At 41.8% G+C, this 17797-nt stretch overlaps 1 protein-coding gene across 2 annotated transcripts in view; it reads left to right on the top strand.

The window, feature by feature from the left end:
* The window catches only part of LOC125764919 (alpha-mannosidase 2), a 142915-nt gene that overhangs the window by 74132 nt on the left and 50986 nt on the right, over positions 1–17797 (top strand). For both annotated transcript variants that reach the window (XM_049429638.1, XM_049429637.1), the window contains exon 2: positions 12629–12672. The gene's annotated coding sequence lies outside the window, so the exon portion shown is untranslated. The remainder of the gene's footprint in view (positions 1–12628; positions 12673–17797) is intronic.

The following is a 17797-nucleotide window of genomic DNA, read 5'->3' as shown; positions in this document are numbered from 1 at the left end:
ACTTAGAATAGGCAACTGCTTCGCAACTCCCCGACACTAAGGTTGTTGATCGGCGGAGATCATTGAGGTATGAGCTGTACAAGTTAGACCAAAATGTATATTATTTTTGTAATCTTCCATACATTTCCTATCATCGTATGTAAAATTTTCCGGTTATGTTCGGGAAAATGTTTATAAAAAAAGGTTTTCAAACGCGAAACTGCACGTAATATGTTAAACCAACCGTTTCTCAGAACCTTCTATAAATAAGGTCAATTAACTCTATCTCTAAAACACATCAGACCTGTTTACAAAATGTGTGTTTTTATTAATAATTAAATCTCTCACCATGTTTATTTTGTTTGCAGCGATCATTTCATATCGCAATGATGCGTGATATTTGTTGAAGGTGATATTTGTTGAAACTATTATATCTTAATTCCACATCAAATCATTGCCCAACTTGACATATTGGTATCCATGCAACCCAACAGACCGTTGCTATACAAATATAGCTGCTCATTATGAACAACCCGACAGTGGTACATTTTACCATGCAGCAAACTAATAGATTCATTAAAATCATCAAAACCATTACACTTTGTTGTGACTGCTTGATAATTGTCAGCGTTCGCCAAAGCCGCCGATCTATCATACCCTTGGATAATTAGCATCACCGTACACCGGTTCGAGAACGGTCCGCGGGTAATAGTACTCCCGCTGTCACGCGCGGGACAACCGGGACACACAATGTGATCACAATGAGCCCCATGAATGGGAAAGCTAATTTGTTAATTATTAGCCAAATCAGCGAAAGCACCGGTACGGGGTTTTGTACAGCGTTATAGCTTGCCGGTGCCGATTATTTGGCCCATCCAACCGGTCAGAACAAAAAAAAGCACGGTAGGATGAAAATAATATAAAGCTAATAGATAACACGCCGGGACGGAAAGGTTTCGCGCTAGTGAAAGCGTTTGTTGTTTTCCTGCCGTATTTTGTTTGCTTAAATTAATATGCACAACGAATGATGTGCAAAATGTTGAATGCAATTTTAATCATTGCATCCTTTTCGCTAATTAGTATCACTATGCGCCGTGCATGTGGGTGACATTTTGGGTATGAGTTTAATGTGACCGAAAGAAAAACGAGGAGGAGGGCCTGCTTTGTTCTCTCGTTTGTATAAATATTCCTACCTTTATCGCACTGCAGCAGTGTCGTGTTTCGCGCCAACAGTTCACATGTATGTTTATAAATAAGCTACTAATGACGTACATCGACCACATGCCACAGAACACGACGGTACGACGGCCCAGGTGTCCGGAAGGTGCCCATTGAAAATGCGAACACCGGTGCGAGATGCTGGTGCAATAAGCTAACGCTTGTTGTAACCGGAGCCGGCATGATAGTGTGAACGGAGTCCGCCCTAGAATCGTCCTTTCCTGCGGAGATGGCCTGTAGACGTCTTGGTTCTTCACCCGGTGCTTGGTGAATCGTCGACGGTGGGTGCATAAAATATGTGTCTGCATTCAAAGCCGTAACGATACGATACTCCTTTATGATGGAAGGCAGCAAAGTTCGAAGAATATAGAAATAATCTTCCCGTGGAAAGGAATAACCCCATGTTTGTCTGCCAGCGTCGTCTCGCTCACGTCTGCTTTGCATAAAAGCCAGACCCTGTAGAGCATCCAGTTCACTGGAGATTCACATTTCACCAGAACACACCGAAGTTGGGTGGCAAGCGAAAACACATCAAACCGAGTCAGATCTTTTTCCTTTGAACTTTCGAACGCATCCGAGGAGTAAAAGTTGTTATTTTGCCTATACACATGCACACCCCTAACCCAAGCTTACGAACCACGTGCGACATCCGGTTTCCTCACACGGAACGACGTAATGTAACCAATCTTCGTTCCAACACTTGTGTACATGAACTGCTTTTTTTTCGTTGCTGTTGGTCCATGATGGCATTCAAGGCATAATCAGGTCCCTTTTGCCGGGATCTCGATGGTAACGGGGGAGGGAGGTTGCAACAACCAGCTCACTACAACAAATAGCACACAAACGACCAGCCCAACATCAACCGAAGAATCCAATACTCACATCCGGTCCGTCCGAAACTTCTTGCCAAACCATGGCCAGCGGATGGAGTCGCGCCACAGGACAAGGCAGGATATGCTAACGACGTAATTATCTGCTCATAGCTCGATGCATGCTTCACCGAGTGAGGCAAGGACCTTTTCATCGACTTGAACCAGCAGGTCCTTTGGCGAGGAATGAGATTTTTTTTTCGCCCCACCCCCTAGCTCTACTTTCTTGTGAAAGCTTTCTCTCTTTGGGGTGGCGTCCACAGTTTCGCCACTCCCGAACACCTTTTTGCTTCAACACACACACACACACAGACAAAAAAAACCCGCATTTATGTGCGCCTTCTTGCAGCTTTTCTTGGCAATCATTTGCATCTTGGTCCATTCTCCTGGTCGGGATCCAGGAGTTTTGTTGGCAAGAAGGGTCGGCCAGGTTGCGGAACCATCTTCGCTAGCGTGATTTGGGGCTGCTCTGAGGGTTTACGCTCGATTAACTTCTAGCAAAATATACCATCATGAATGTTTCACTTTGTACGATGTGTAGGAGGTTGAAGGGTGTGTGTGTATGTGTATCTTCCTCACTGAGATTATTTGTAAGAAATGTAGATGTTCAAACAAGTCATTCAACAAACGCTTCCCATCCGCTTTCATGCTGGTTTGGTAGCAGCAGTAGCAAATATTACCACCTTTAAAAGATGGGTGGTCGGAACACACCTGACCTTACCTGATCCTGCCCGAAACGTCTTCGGCAACTTGGCCACAAATTGCAAAAAGCATAATCTCGAGATCGAACACCCGCTTTCGGAAAGCGCTCGGAATCTATTATTAGCGGGCGTCCAATCCTGTGCCGGGAGATAGAACGGAACAATCTTAGCTTTCGGTTGCCCACTCCGAAGCCTACTGCTTCTTCCCATGGGACTGTTGCTTTACCGATCTTGCAAAAGCACACAAACTCCGGGGGAAAAAAATCGTTTCTTCCGCGGGGAATATTGAATATTGCATTCCATTGGCAGCTGAGTTGCTTATTCGGCCTCACAGTTCACCGACCCATCTTTGTTATGTTTCTATATTCTCACCTTCTTCTCCCTCTCTCTCTCTCTCTCCTCCCCATAATCCCACACACACACACGTATGAAGCAGCATCGCAGGCCATCTTCTTCTCATCGCTTTTAAATCATATATTTGCCACTTGGGAGATGGTTGCTCCGTGATCGAATCCAGTACCGATCGGAATATTTTCACCTTCGTTTGCTCTTAATATTCTGCTACCAACTCCACCCACCCCCATATGCCCCCCATTCAACGGCGTTCTGGCGGTTGCGTTCTCAGATAACTTCACACCCTCTCACACACAAGGCAAAGCTGCCCGATTAAGCTTCCCCGCGAATTGTACGCCGGACGGCCGGAACCGGTTTACGGTCGGAGCAGGTTCGTTCGTATGATTCCGCATTCATCCGCATAACCCTCCCACCGAAGTTCGGTTTCGCGGCCTTTCCTTCCGCACTCATCCATGAAAACGGGGCGCTTAGCGCGAGGGGTTGCTGATTCCCTTTGCTTCACACGCGCAACACCCAGGCTACGAAACATATGTAAAGCGGCGATAAATGCAATCCGAATCCTGTGCAACCCACCCGAACCCGCGTCGGATAAGGGAAAGAATGGTTTTTTTGGTGTATGTGTATTTTTATTTTTTTGCAAAACCTTTCACCCATTTCAACCGGGATACCGGTTCGAGAAGGTTTTTTTGGAAAAAAATATTATCTGAATTTCTTGTACTGCTTCCTGCTATAAAACGTGGCATAAAAAGTGCTGCCACCAGATACAAGATACTCTAGAAACGAAGACACTAAAGCTCAAACCGAAAGTGTAACTGTGACTTCAACTTTCCACACACGAATTTGCAAATGCCATTCTTGAGTTTGTGGAGAATGTTTTAAAAAACAGGACTTCATTTGCAGAAAAAAAAGATTACTGGGTTACGGTGAAGGTTCACATTTTTTTCATGTTTGGATCGCTTCAATACAACTTTAAACGAAGAGTTGAACACATTTCGAATCGAGCTTCGAGTTCCACCACCGTATCAACTGTTTTGCTATTCAAGTTTTGCTGCTCTAATCTGCACTAATCTGGCCGCCAAACCTCGCGTGGTTCGGTTCTGTGCACGGTGTGCGGTGAGTGTTGATACCCCGCGTTCAGTTGAGTGTTAGAAAATGAGCTATCCATTATGAGCTTCCGTTGTGACGAGTTTATGTTTATAACAACGGTGTTTTTTTATTTGTTTTTGGGGAACGTTTTGGGAATCGTAGAAGACCGAAGAAGGTGGCAAACTTAAGCCCGGGTGTACCAGGTGTAGTTGCGGTGGTAATTAATAACAGTTTAAGCTGAGCGAGAACGCGATTTTAACTGCCAATCAAATAATCCGAAACGATTGTGTGTGTGTCGGTAACGCTAATAGGCGCCCGGGTGTCGAGCGGGTTTTGCGGTGGTATGTACGATCTGGCAATCAAACATTGGAGCTTTGTTTTTCTTGCTGTTGTTTCAACGCTTACTCTTACCTTCTAAGTTCTTGGCAATACAGATTAGCCGTATCGCTTTTGGTAGCGGTTTGTACTTGACACAAAGCGCGGGGGAGGGGGGGGGGGGGATAAGTGCGAACAAACATTTGACCAGAGATTATTTGCATTCTTGTTTTGCGTGCTGTCCAGCATATAACACTAATCGTAATCCGTAAAGCTGACATGTTGATATGAGCCGAGTGAGCCAATCGGTTGTCCCCAAAAGCAATGGTTTACTGATTTACTTCGCCATGTGTGTTGGTCTACGATTTATGAAGATGTTAACATATTTTATGCTGAAACTCAATCTGGTAGGGAAATCGTTATTCTAAGCATAATATTTGTCTGCATGTTATCTCCATTTTGTATTTCGCTTGTCTAATGCCGAATTAGTTGTATTTCTTTCATCATACAACTTTGAAGCTTAATTGATTGTATAAGCGTTTAAATCAACATCAATAGGCATTTTATTCAACATACGGATAGTTACGGATAGTTTAGATCCGGTTAGATAACAGGAGAACATTGATTATTTGGAGTTTTAATAAACGGCTGCAGATAATCCATGGTTGTTTTAATTAGGGTTAATTGTTTTGTTAGGGTTACATAGGCTGGATCATTATCTAAAATTTTATACAGAAAAGTATGTTATATGTGCTCATACGCATAATAATCGCTCGCGCATTTTATTGACCACTGAGACAAGACTCAATGGTCATAAATTAAATGATCCTATATTAGCTATAGCAAGGCAGTTTAACTCGTGGATTTCAATACTTTGATTTTCAACTTTTCACTGGTTCTTCCAAAAAAGGACTTACTACTGAGGTACAACTTTGTGAGTCTGCGTCCTCGTTAACAGACGTAGACCTAGAAACTAGGTTTTGAAGATATCTTATAACTTGCCGTAGCCTGCGTAGTACTAAAGCATAAAATTAGTACTGAAGCAGGTTTTAACAAATAAATTTATATACAAATAAATCAAGTTTTCTTCAGGGAGTTTAATGTGTTGCATTTTGTGCAAAGAATGATAATGATAATAATAATGATAATGATAATATGATGGTAATGATAATAATCAACTTAAATTTAATATTTTAAAGTATCTTGAATGTTTTGCATGATGACAATTCCTGTCAAATTTCCAATTATGTACGTACAAAGCCTCGAATAAACGTGAAAGTCGATACACCGGCATGCGGTTGAAGCGTAATTGTCCGGATAATCGATCTTCTTCTATTTACATTAAATTTTAACTCTCCACATTACATAAAACATGGAAATATATTTAAATTACCGATAACCATCCAAACTCCTTGATAACTAATTGTTTTGCAAGTGTAGAGACACGGCATACCATGGCTGAAATACTTTCCTAATTTCAACCATAGCTAAGCTGCTTTCATTATTTCAACCCTGTAAGATAATACCGTTCCAGGGATTACACGCTCCGGTGAACGGAAACCAAACAAACAAAAGATACTGCGACGGTCTACCAGCATCTTTACCTGTTTGCCGAACGAGGCCAGCGTGCCCGGGAGCACCGCACACGAAAGTGCAGTTTGATGAGGAGCGACTGCTAGCAAATTTAACAAAGACACTTACCCGGGAGGAGACAAAATTATGAAAAACCACCCGAGCCAAAGACTCGGCATCATTGTCCTCATCTTCATCATCATCGTCATCATCAGTGCTCATCGTGTACAAAAGCTTCGCCCAACCGTGGCGAAGAAATCCCAAGAAGTAACCCTTTCGGGATTTCCGATTTTGGTTTCGAGCGGTTTTTGGCTAGCTGGAACCGCCAGACAGGTTGTGTAGGTTTCGGTAGATCTTAGCAGACGTCGGCCAGATCTATTTGGCCGGTGGGTTCCCACATCCGTGACCCTTCGCCACGTGCTATTGCTCTCTTCTGTTTCGAATTATGAAACTAAGCTCAAGTGCACCCAGGCAATGTGGGGTGTGCTATACGGAACGATATTTTCTGGAACTGTCCTTCCGTACACGGCGTGTGGTCGAACATCATGAGCAAAAGGGTAACCGTCGGAGTCGAACTTCTACTATCCTTTTTGCCTCTTTTTTGTATGCGATGAGCTTATTCGAACGAAGAATCTCATTGTGTGGAGTTGAGTCGGAGAAATTACCATTTGTCTTTCGGGTGAAACTTATGCAGGTGGGTGAATTTATTGCTTTCGTTACCGGTAGTAAGATTTTCACCAGTGCGGTTTAGTGCAGACAACTTCTGTCGTTGCGTTTTGCACTGAATGGAAGTCTATCAGCAACAAAGCAGAGTGTTTGGGTTCCTTAATTTACCTTCATTTTTTGCCAAAGTTCGTTGGTCTTCAACAGGTTGTGGCTTGCTGCATTGTACTTCTTTCTAAGCAACATTAATGAAGCAAACGATACACAAAATTACACGCTTACTTAAAAGTATCTTGCTTTTGGATAAGAATACCTTTTGAAGATTTAAAGGAATTTCGCTTAATTTAACCCTAAAGACATGCGCTTGTTCTTTTGAACGTCATTAATCTGTAAATATAGTTTTAAAATAGATTTGCAATGACGATAAACGAGTTTCAACTTACACAGCAGCCAACTACTTTGGCGTTTAACAGTGAAAGAATTATCTGGTGGTTCGCCGGTAATTCATGCTTACCTGGTTCTTCCTGTCATAGCCATGTAGATGTGCTTTATCTTACCTTTGTGAAATCCTGCTGCACTGTTCTGCATCGATGATTACTATAATTTAGCGTCAGCCCGCCCTCAGATTTGGTGTTTTGCGTCTCTTCCGCATCGTGGGAAACCCGTTTGCACCATGGCAGAATGCAACTTCACAGGAGGCATTGACTTCTGACGATGTGCGATACGATCGCTGCAATGGCTCGACCAATTTCTGGCCGCAAGCAAATCCATCCGATTTTGTATGATGCACCTGGGGATGCAAAGCATAAAGAAGAACTCGGGAGCAGCGACAGCAACAACAACAGATCCCTTGATCCATATCAAGCAGCTTTCTGATTGGTTGTACGCGCTGCCGAAGATTGATGTCGCCGTCCAATGCTTCAGGCTACCATCAACTTATGTATTCTACGTGTATTTTTATTCCAGAAAAAGGACCTTGGACCGGAAAATAATTTCTTGTACTTTAAAAGAGCGGAAGAATTTTGATCTTTATCCGTGAAAGCAACATTTTTACACATGAATGCAATTATTTGTAATTTCAAGGCAAAACTGCATCCGGCACTACGGCATTAATTTTTGCACCCGGTGCACTAGCATCCCCATCCCCATCGGGTCATTGCTTGCGTCAGTGTGAAAAGCAAAGAAGCGATACACATTATTCTCAATCGCCAGGAAAATGTGCTGATGTTCGGTTGGATGCCACACATTTTCACTCGACGCCATAATCTCATCAATCAACTAGCGCGAGCTTTGAAGCCGTGCCTTAATCCTTCTCAGTGGGCATCTCAGTTTTTGGTTGGATTGGCTAGGTGGGATAGCTGGGAGTGCCGTTGGTGATGGTGAAAGATGAGTGGAATTGATGTAGTGTCCGGTGATTCGCAACTGTGCACAAGATGCAGCAACGTACGTTGCGGGCATAATTGTGTGGGAAATACTTGAGAGAAATAAGCGATTGACGTCAGTACGATATTCGGGTGATCTATTTTAGAGTGCACTAGTTTCTTAATCCATTATACGTGCAAATGGTTATGGTTGGATTCCTGAGCTAAATATTTCGGTTTAATTGCTTTTAAGATTAAAATAAAATCTTTAGTAGTTTGGCGAGTATTTCCAATATATCCATTGGATGTTTTCTCCAACAATTTACTTGCTAATCGGTTAAAAAGGCGTAACTACTTTGAAATTTTCAACATGTAAAACAACCGTTTTGTGCATACAAAAACGCAAATTATGTCTGTTGAACATTTCGATTTTTCTTGATGAATTTTTAAAATAAAGGAAACATAATCTCAATTTTTCTCTCATTTTGCTATTCAATGCAAAGGTATTAAAAGTTAATCCTGATAAAAGTTAAAGCCGACGGAAACATTTTATAGCATAAATCTCTTTTTTCCACAAATTCCACAAAAAAAACGATAGAATACTATGTAACATCCACCAGCTGACAGTTCCAGCATTGGTTCGAGTGCTTAGCTCCGGTACTTTTTTTTTACATCGGAGCACTTTTTTCTGTCTGTTACGCTCTACCGAAGCAAAGCAGCATTACCTCGACGGTTCTCAATCAAAACATCATCAGTATGCTCTCATAAATCCCTTATCCCCCAAACCTCTTCTTCAGTTGCATACGACACCCTGCGCCACACTGCAACCGAAGAGTGCAATGAACGTTCGATTGGTGTGATGTTTCACCGTAAATATGATCGCATCGTTACTCTGTTGTGCCGCATGAAACAAAATACAACAAAAAACACACTCTAGCAAGCAGAATGAAAATCGAATCCATCGTTGCCGCAGCACCGAAATGGGACCACATTCTGTCCGACCGTTCAATGTTGATAGAGAAAAGCACAGAAAGATGAGCAGATGAAATAAAATCGCTTAGCATAAATGGCTGACATTGGGCGCAAGGAGGAGAAAAAAAACCGAAATGAAGAGGATGAAAGAGCAAAAAAAAAAACAGCTAAAACGTGGAAATGAATTGCGAAAGGAAAATACCATCATTCATTCATCAAGCAGCAAAAAAACAAAATGTGAAGAAATATGACGCCACGCGAAACGGAAGAAGGGAACTTCCGTACCGCCACACTGCCAACGGTTGTCTTCACTAAACTATCTCATTATGGTGCTGCTGTTTCAGTAATCGAAAGTCATCGGCCCCTTTAGCGTTTAGCACGAGAAATGTAAAACAAGTGCTGCCTTTTGTTGGTAAAAAAGTGGCCACCGCATATGTTCTCCTCTTTGTTTTTTGTTGAACTATATTGAAATAGATATTTTTCTTTTCTATATTTACTTTTTGTTCTTAAAGAGTAAAAAATGAAACAATAATAGCACCGTCCAACAACCCAGTTATTGAAGAACCTAAATCTCACAAATATTGTTATGTTGTGAGCACCGGCAGCATGGCCGGCTTCAAGACAGTCTGGACCGTCCCAGACAGAAAACAATCCGTAGTTCATTGTGCAAAGTAGACGCATTTTGTTTTCCTTCACACTATGGAGAAACAATGCGTCGTCTAGCTTTCCGAATGTCGTAAAACTTACACAACCCGAGGTCATGCGGTACTCTCTCAAAACAATGGTCGTAACGTCTCTTTATGGAAAAAAACAGAAGACAACACAAACGGAAAAGCTATTGGCCAGTGGTTGTACCTTTTAGCTGAAATGAAAGCATAAATTGAAACTTTTTCCAAGATTTGAGTTTACAAAACCAGAACTAGTTTACAATTCTAAAGTGGAGCAGTGTACTTAAGCGGGAGTCGGGCGTTTCGCAACTATGCTTAGATGACAAACATTGGGTCGTAAAAGGTTTTTCGCTTTTTCTTCACGGGTTTTCGTCACAGTTTGTCGCTGTGTTTTTATATAAATAAACATGACGCTCATGAAACCCCGGAGTATGCTATCCCTTTGCGACGCATAAACCATCTGAATCAATGATGCAGCCGGATGCATATCTGCTGGAGGATTTCAAACGCAAACCGTCCCCTCTCCCAATCCAGATCTTCAATATCTCCGGTGATGATGAGGAAGGTTGAAGCCGGAGTGCCGTTACTGATCCAAACGATGATCGCGTCCCGCGGACTGCAAACGGACCATTCAAGCGTGACGGTAGCTACATGCCGGTTGTGTGGAGCATCGAGAAAATCATGCTCAGTGCATGCGTAGTGAGAGACCCTTCGGTAGAATCGTTACATTCCCGCGCGTTCTCAGTGAGATTGTGTTTTGATCGTTACGCTACGCGTACTCCACGGTTCAGTGCACCAACTCCCGGAGCAGAGCAAAAAGAAGACAAAAAAAGGGTTGGATTTTCATTCAGCAGCACAAGCTCGACTGTATGTTTATGATGTTGAATCAGGCAGAATCACGCGCCACTTGCTGCCTGTTACTTTAAATTATGCTAAACGAAGCGATTACATCTGGGTGCGAGATGTTCTGGCGCTTCTGCACAAGGGAAAGAGAGTTTTCCCGCGGAACTAATTTAGTATGCCGTTTTTTTTTTGTTTGGAATTGCTGTATCTTTAGTGTGGAAAATAACTTTACAGCAGCAGTGCTATAGTTTTTCTGGCGAAGTTCTGGCGAACTAATTTAGCCAAAGTTTGTTCACTCACCTGTCACACAAGCTGTTAGCTTTCACAGTTGGAAGTAGCGTTTTTTTTTTATTTCTACTTCTCATACTCAGCTTTCCAAAAAGGTCCACTATGGCAGCAAGAGGTTGCAGCTTTTATTCAACCAACATCGTTAAATTTACATGCATCATAACGATGCCGGCAGTATGAATAATGGTGACCCGCTTCACAACATGTCACAACCACAGTGGTACAAATGAACAGTACCAGTTTGGCAGATTAACCAGCGCCACACACAAGATCAAGTGCCGTGCAATGATACTCGAATGCGTGTCATGCCGAGTTCATGCCTCAATGTGGTACTCAGCCGGGGTTTTTCTTGCTATGTTTAATTTCCACGGTTTAATTTCCACGCGTGCCCTGAGCATATTCAATTGCAAAACACCCGGGAGCACACCTATACCTGACAGCCTACCAGCATGGGAAGTGGGAAGCTATTTATGATAATTGTTCACTCAGCGAAAGTCCTATTGACTGGTGGCCCTTTCACCTCCCCAACGTTGTGGTGATGTCCGTTTCGTGCGATTCTACAACACCATCGTGTGCTATACATATTTCAAAACACCTTGTTGCCCCCTAGCCGCACTAAAATGCCACAAACTATTGCCGATTGCACGTACTCTCGCTCTTGGTGGGGCCAAAGCGCTTTCAGGGCTTTAACCAGACAGACAGGTAGAGGGGTAGAGTTCATTTGCTAGCAAAAGTACACAACATTCTGGCCACATTTCGTGTTCGTAAACATTTTGCCGGATTAATTATTAGTGTGGTGTCTTTTTTTTGCTTTAGGAACAAAATCCCAGCATATTTCCGGTAGACTTTACCCCGTGGTCTGTGATCCGACATGGTAAGGTATGGAGGGCGCCACATAATCATCTTTTATTTATGAAGCTTACAATCGAACGATATAAACACACCCGTGGAGCTGATTCACTTTCGTCCTCCCCAGTGTACGCGTGAATGTACTCATTTTTGAGGGTTGAAAAATTAAATGTAGAATTGATTTGCTCGCTACTGAGCCGTGCCATGGAGGAAACTTGACCCACGGTTATGTACAACGAACATTTTACCTGTTTTTTTTTTCGCACCTTTCCTAACCCATCATCCGGAATCTGGGCATGAATGGCACGAGATTCCAATGGTCATGTTTGAAATTGTTCGTACAGATGTTTGTGCTTTCCATTCCATCCTTTCTGCCCCCGCGCCACTCCCATCCACTAAGCTACTGTTGATACGGCCGACTGATTTCGGTACATTAATTGACGAATTCAACCTACTGGCGTGATTGTAAAGTATGGCGAAAATTCTGTACGAAAATGTTTCCGCCAACCACTCCCCTCCGACATACACCGATACAGCTGGGAATGTTTCGATGCTATTCAATCGGTATGGGATTGAAATTATTTTTTAATCAAACAAGCACACGGGACGGTTTTGTTACGTGCATTTAATGTGGGATTTAATTTACGTCTCATTTAAACTGTCCGACGGTGACCTGAGCATTACTTATGGAATGGATTATTTTTCAATCGCTTCACTTTGGTTAATCACCAAGCGACGGCTTTAAAAGGGTTTATGTTTTTTTCTATTGTCACGGAAAAGATTAAAAAATAGCCAGAATACACATACGGAAAAAGCTGACAGATAATTCAAATAAATGGCGGTAAAAACTTTAATATTAACAAATTTTTCTATTTTCTTTATCATTTCAGATTAGTTAATTAGGGATCGAACCACAACGGAATGAATTTATCAGGTAAGCTATAGACTAAGCCCTTTAAATATATGACATAAAATTCTCATTTTAGCAGATATCCATTTAAATAAAAAATCATGTGTACCTTATCGAATTAATTTCATAACATATTCACGATTACGCCGATAAGTGCGATGCGAAGGAAAACCAACGTCCCCAGAGATAAAGCAAACGGATCGGTTGGAAAGTTTTCAATACAAACCGATTAGCAAAAAAAAAACCTACCATTTGTCACCCCCTCGAGGGCCGAGCCAAGCAACTAATGGACAAACGACGAGCTCCGATGATTAATGAAAGCGTCTAATGGAACTGGACCGCCGGGTTAGCCAAAGAAAAGTTGAATATTAATTGGCTGCCAAGCGATGATGACAAATGTCTTCAGTACTAATGACGCAATGGAAGATTGACACAATCCGCTCCCTCCGCCATTTTCCATTCTGAGTGGTTGGGAAAACCTTTTCCATTCTTTCATGTGCATAAAATGTTTTATAATTTTGTTGATTTGAAATTAACAGTCAAGGTTTTGTGGTAGATAATATGTAAACAATTACCTAATCATCGCTAAACGTTTTACAAAAGCAATATCAGTGTTAAATTTTTCCTTTCGAAGTACTAAGAAATCAAATTACGCGAAAGAATTCAATTTGTTTATTTAAATTGTATCATAAATCTCTTTTAATTTTCTTTAAATACGGGAAAATTGGTTCAGTTTTTAACTAATACCTTATTTTATAATTTGTTTCCGCTTACACTTCTTCGTTTAACACCTTTTGTTTATATCTAATAACTCAGAAAGCTCTCATTGAAATTAATCGTGCGTAAATTAAGCATAAGATGAATAAAATTGTGCAAACGAAAAGCTTCTTTTCCGGAAACGACACAAATGCTGCAAACCAATGAACTGTCGACGATCATTTTCTTCTTGTGATAGTACTCATTATTCTTACCGGCGAACCTAACATTGCAGTTCCATCAATTCTCGATTTCTGCCTGCGTTCTATACTATCTCACGCACGCATTTGCTCAAGGATATTAAGACCGGTTCCACCACGTGAGAACATTGGGTGACGGAGAAGCCCTTTACCTTTTGGAAGGTAACAAATGGAAATGAATTAATTTACCCAATACCAAAAACCCCGGCATGTATGTACGATGTTGTGAAATACCGACTGCTTAGAGGACGACACTCTATCGACACCTTTCAATCACGGTGCCTGGTGCTTGAGCACAGATCCTCAGAGTACTTTTGTGTGGTACCATCCGCCCGTACGTCTATAATGGCTGCATATGGAAAGCTTTTGCCAGGTGCTGGGGATGTAATTGAGCAGAACTCTATTGAAAACGATTGGTTATTTATCACTCGACGGTGAAATATTTGATTTGATTTGGTTGAGTACTTGGATGCAGATACAGGTGTAGAACAATGTCGTTTTATATGCACCATTGTCTTTTGTTCAAATGTGCTCCTCAAGTACGTGAGCTATGGTTGCATTTTTAATTTTGCAATATTACGTCAAGGAGTTTTCTTAATGAAATTAATAATGTAGCATATTATTTTTAGCATGTAACATTTTGTAAATTTTGAGAGTGGGCTTTAGATCATTTGAAGAAACTTTTCGTTTTTGTCGAAGATCCTCAGAAATATTCCTGAGCAACTTGCTTACTGCATCTGTTTTATTCGTCTACATTTCTTGTTTCTAACACAGACTTATAGTCTTATTGTCTAAATTCGTATTTCATTATTTCGTCTACTTCTAACCATCCTATTAATATGTATAGGTTCTTCCATAGCAGACGGACAGACTATACTCCGTTCTGCTCGAATAAAAGAAATGAATAAACAACATTTTAAAAATAGAATCAACAATATTTACTGATCAATAATCTGATGTCTCTTCAGAGGTCGAATAAATCATTCGCCTTTTACTGAAGATACCTATTATGAAGTTTTCTAAATGTGGAAAAAAGTTTGATGTTTGGTTCTCCTCAAACACTCTTGATCGTCAAACATTATTCTCCACTGCGGTGCGTAATTCCTTGCTAATTTAGATTTGCTTGAATGACACGTTTGAAAACACGCACCTCGTCTTCATCAGGTTTCACAATATCTGACGAGTTTGTTTGAATGCACGGTCTTGTCTGGACTGTTGGCGGGACATTTTCCTTTTGTACGTTCGCACACACAAAAACAAGGATCAATCCATCAAAATCATCTAACCCTCCCCCAAAAACGCCCATTAGCCCCAACAGGGAAGGTTGTTGTTTTTGTGACTCAAAGGACTTGGCAAACCCTGTTCCATGATTGCCGTAGAGAAGCGGTATAAATTAACTGGAAAATAAATCTGTTTACCTGTGGCGGGCTGATGGGATGGTGGCGTTGTTAGGCGTTCGGTTTTGACGTTGCGCACGTTACGGCAATTGACCGGTCGGTGAGAAATTCACTTCGACGGAAAAACTCCTCGGAAAACCCCGGAAGGGTTCACACTCACTGTGGCTCGCTCTTTTCCTCTAATCTTATCGTGCCCCAAAAAAAAACCCCGAATGCCCCGGATGGACTGTGTTGATACAGTGAAAACTTTTGTTTCGTCACGCCCCAAAAATCCGGCTTGGAGAAAAAAAAGGCGCGTAACAACGGTGTGGAAATTTGTGTTTACCTTGTTCCTTCTTTCTCACTCTACTTTTTTTCCATTTTTGAATATTATTGCGCTGAACGTTCCCAGTTTCGCGCTTTGGTGTGGGAGCGATTTTCCCATTTCCCATCCCGTGCACATCATCATCAATTTTCGTTATATTTCAATCTAGCCCCGAACGTGCTACCGCAAAGGAATTGGAGTTTATGCAAAACTGGTTCGACCTCAGTGGAAAAGTTTCGTGATATAAAAACACGAACTGGCCGCCTTATGCCGTGTAGCGAATGCTGCGAGCAGCTAGAAAACAAAGAAAAACTCACTTCAGGGATATCATGCAAAGTTTAAATATTACTCACACTGTCACACAAGTATATTCGGGTTTTTGTTTTATTTTTTCCTTCAAACATTTCACCCCCGGCATCAAACGCAGCTCATGATCGTAATATCTTCCTTAATCCTGATTACATATCACAGACAGTTTAGCTCATGAACAAACTGTGCAATTTTTTGAAATAATTGGACGCAAACAGAAACACAAATTACTGGAAATTGGTATTCTATATTTATATATTTCATCTTCAAGTTCTCCCAAACAGAACGTGTTGTTTCGTGAAGTAAATCGGATTTTGCACAAATTGACGTACGAATGTTATCGTTACATTTCAATTGCTAGGCACAGGATGTTGTGGCTTTTATCTTCTTACCATTTCACTCTAAGGAAACATACCTAAGGAGCTCTGGAATGATAAAAATACTTCCTTTTTTCGACAAAAACACGTCATTCAATTTCAAACCCGCCACATTCGTTCTTCTTTTTTGGTTCGTTTTTCTCCAGGCCGGGGGGGTGGGGGGGGGGGGGGGTTTGGAGGGCGGAAAGTGTAGATGTCTTAAAAAGCGGTTTACCTTTTCATAATTCACGCGAAAAGAGCGTGTAGCAGGAAGGGTGAAGAGCATTGGGGTTTTCCATTTTCCTGGAGCCCAACATCCCAGAAATTGTATGTTTGTGTATAACTCCTTCGTAAATATATTTAGATATTTTGATAGACTTCTTTACATTTCCTCTATCAACCATCGACTGCTTCTGTCAACAACGCGTCCTGTGCAGAAGCTAAAGCTGGGACGAGAAAATCTTTTCCTGTGGCGAAACTGTATGTACCGTCCTGTGCTCGTTTCGCTATTCATTTCGGATATGGTTCGGCTTAAACGGAAAAAAGCCAACAGCATTTACTCCACTAACTGTGAATCGTTGGAAATGGAAAACGGAAACATACATCTGGAGTGTTCCACCAACAGTACAGGCTGTTATTCCAAAAATCTATAAGGTGCCGAGGTTGGTGTCCGATGTGAAAATTCTCACCAAGCATTTTGTTACATTCCGGCACCGAAAATTGCTACTTAAACGTGGCAAAGACTATTGCCATTGCACGTTCTGTTTAATTCTAACATTCCACACAAATTTCCAACGATCTCTAGCATCTGTGTGGCTTCCGTGGCAGCTAGCTTATGATTCCATCGGTCTCTCGAAGTACGAGACAAAAGCCCCACAAATCCACGTGACTCCAACCACTCGTCGACGTGGTCCCGATCCCCCGGATACTGAGGTTAGAATTGAAATTCAAATCGGATAAAATTTTAATTAATCGATGTAAATTTAATCCTCTGAATTTAAAATATTGTTACCGAACGCAAAAACCCCTCGGTGGTGGTATGCCGCATCCGGGGCAAAAGAATTCTACCGTGTCCGGTGTGGCATCACCGATAGGTGCCGATGGCTTCCCGCTGACGGGATGGGTTTGGTTAGGACATTTATCTCATGCATACTTTCACCACGGAGAGAATGCTGGGGAGAATGTGTTTATTTATGGGCAGGAATTAGAACCATCTGGCCAATGGAGAAAGTCCATTGGGCAAGTTGGTCCATCTGGCCGCACGGTGTGAATCTGCAGTACCGAATGAAGCACCAGGACAGGATGTAAGGATTAGAGCCGCACACAATGGAACAATGGCATATGTGGGAGCGCTTTTGCTAACATTTTACCCTTGACGGACGATTGTCCATCGATGGCAATATTTCGTTTTGCGGTACGAGTGTGGATTAAATTTATGTATATGCAAGTTTCGCTGCTGGCGGTGTTACGCTCTCGGTACGAGGCGTTTCGTAACAAATGCCCCAAACAAACGGGGGGCAGGGAAAAAGGTGCGCATGCTGTTCCATTCATCTGGTTTTGCGATCCTTCTGTGGAAAATTCGCTCGTGTGTCTGTACTATTGGTTAAATCGTTTGACCTTTCACTGGATCGACACGAACAGGCAGCGTTGGTTTGATAAATAGAACTCTTCATTGGACCACATTTTCACTTCATCCCAACCACCGATTGTTTTGTGGATTTTGGGAAGAATCACTTACCCACGTGAAACTATGTGTGTGATTTATAGAGAATACATTGTTCCACCCTAAAATCCTGAATTATGAAGTTACCGAACACAAGTAAGATC

Source organism: Anopheles funestus, chromosome 2RL, assembly GCF_943734845.2.
Source record: "Anopheles funestus chromosome 2RL, idAnoFuneDA-416_04, whole genome shotgun sequence".
NCBI classification, from domain to species: domain Eukaryota; kingdom Metazoa; phylum Arthropoda; class Insecta; order Diptera; family Culicidae; genus Anopheles; species Anopheles funestus.
This window is presented reverse-complemented; position numbering and strand designations above follow the sequence as displayed.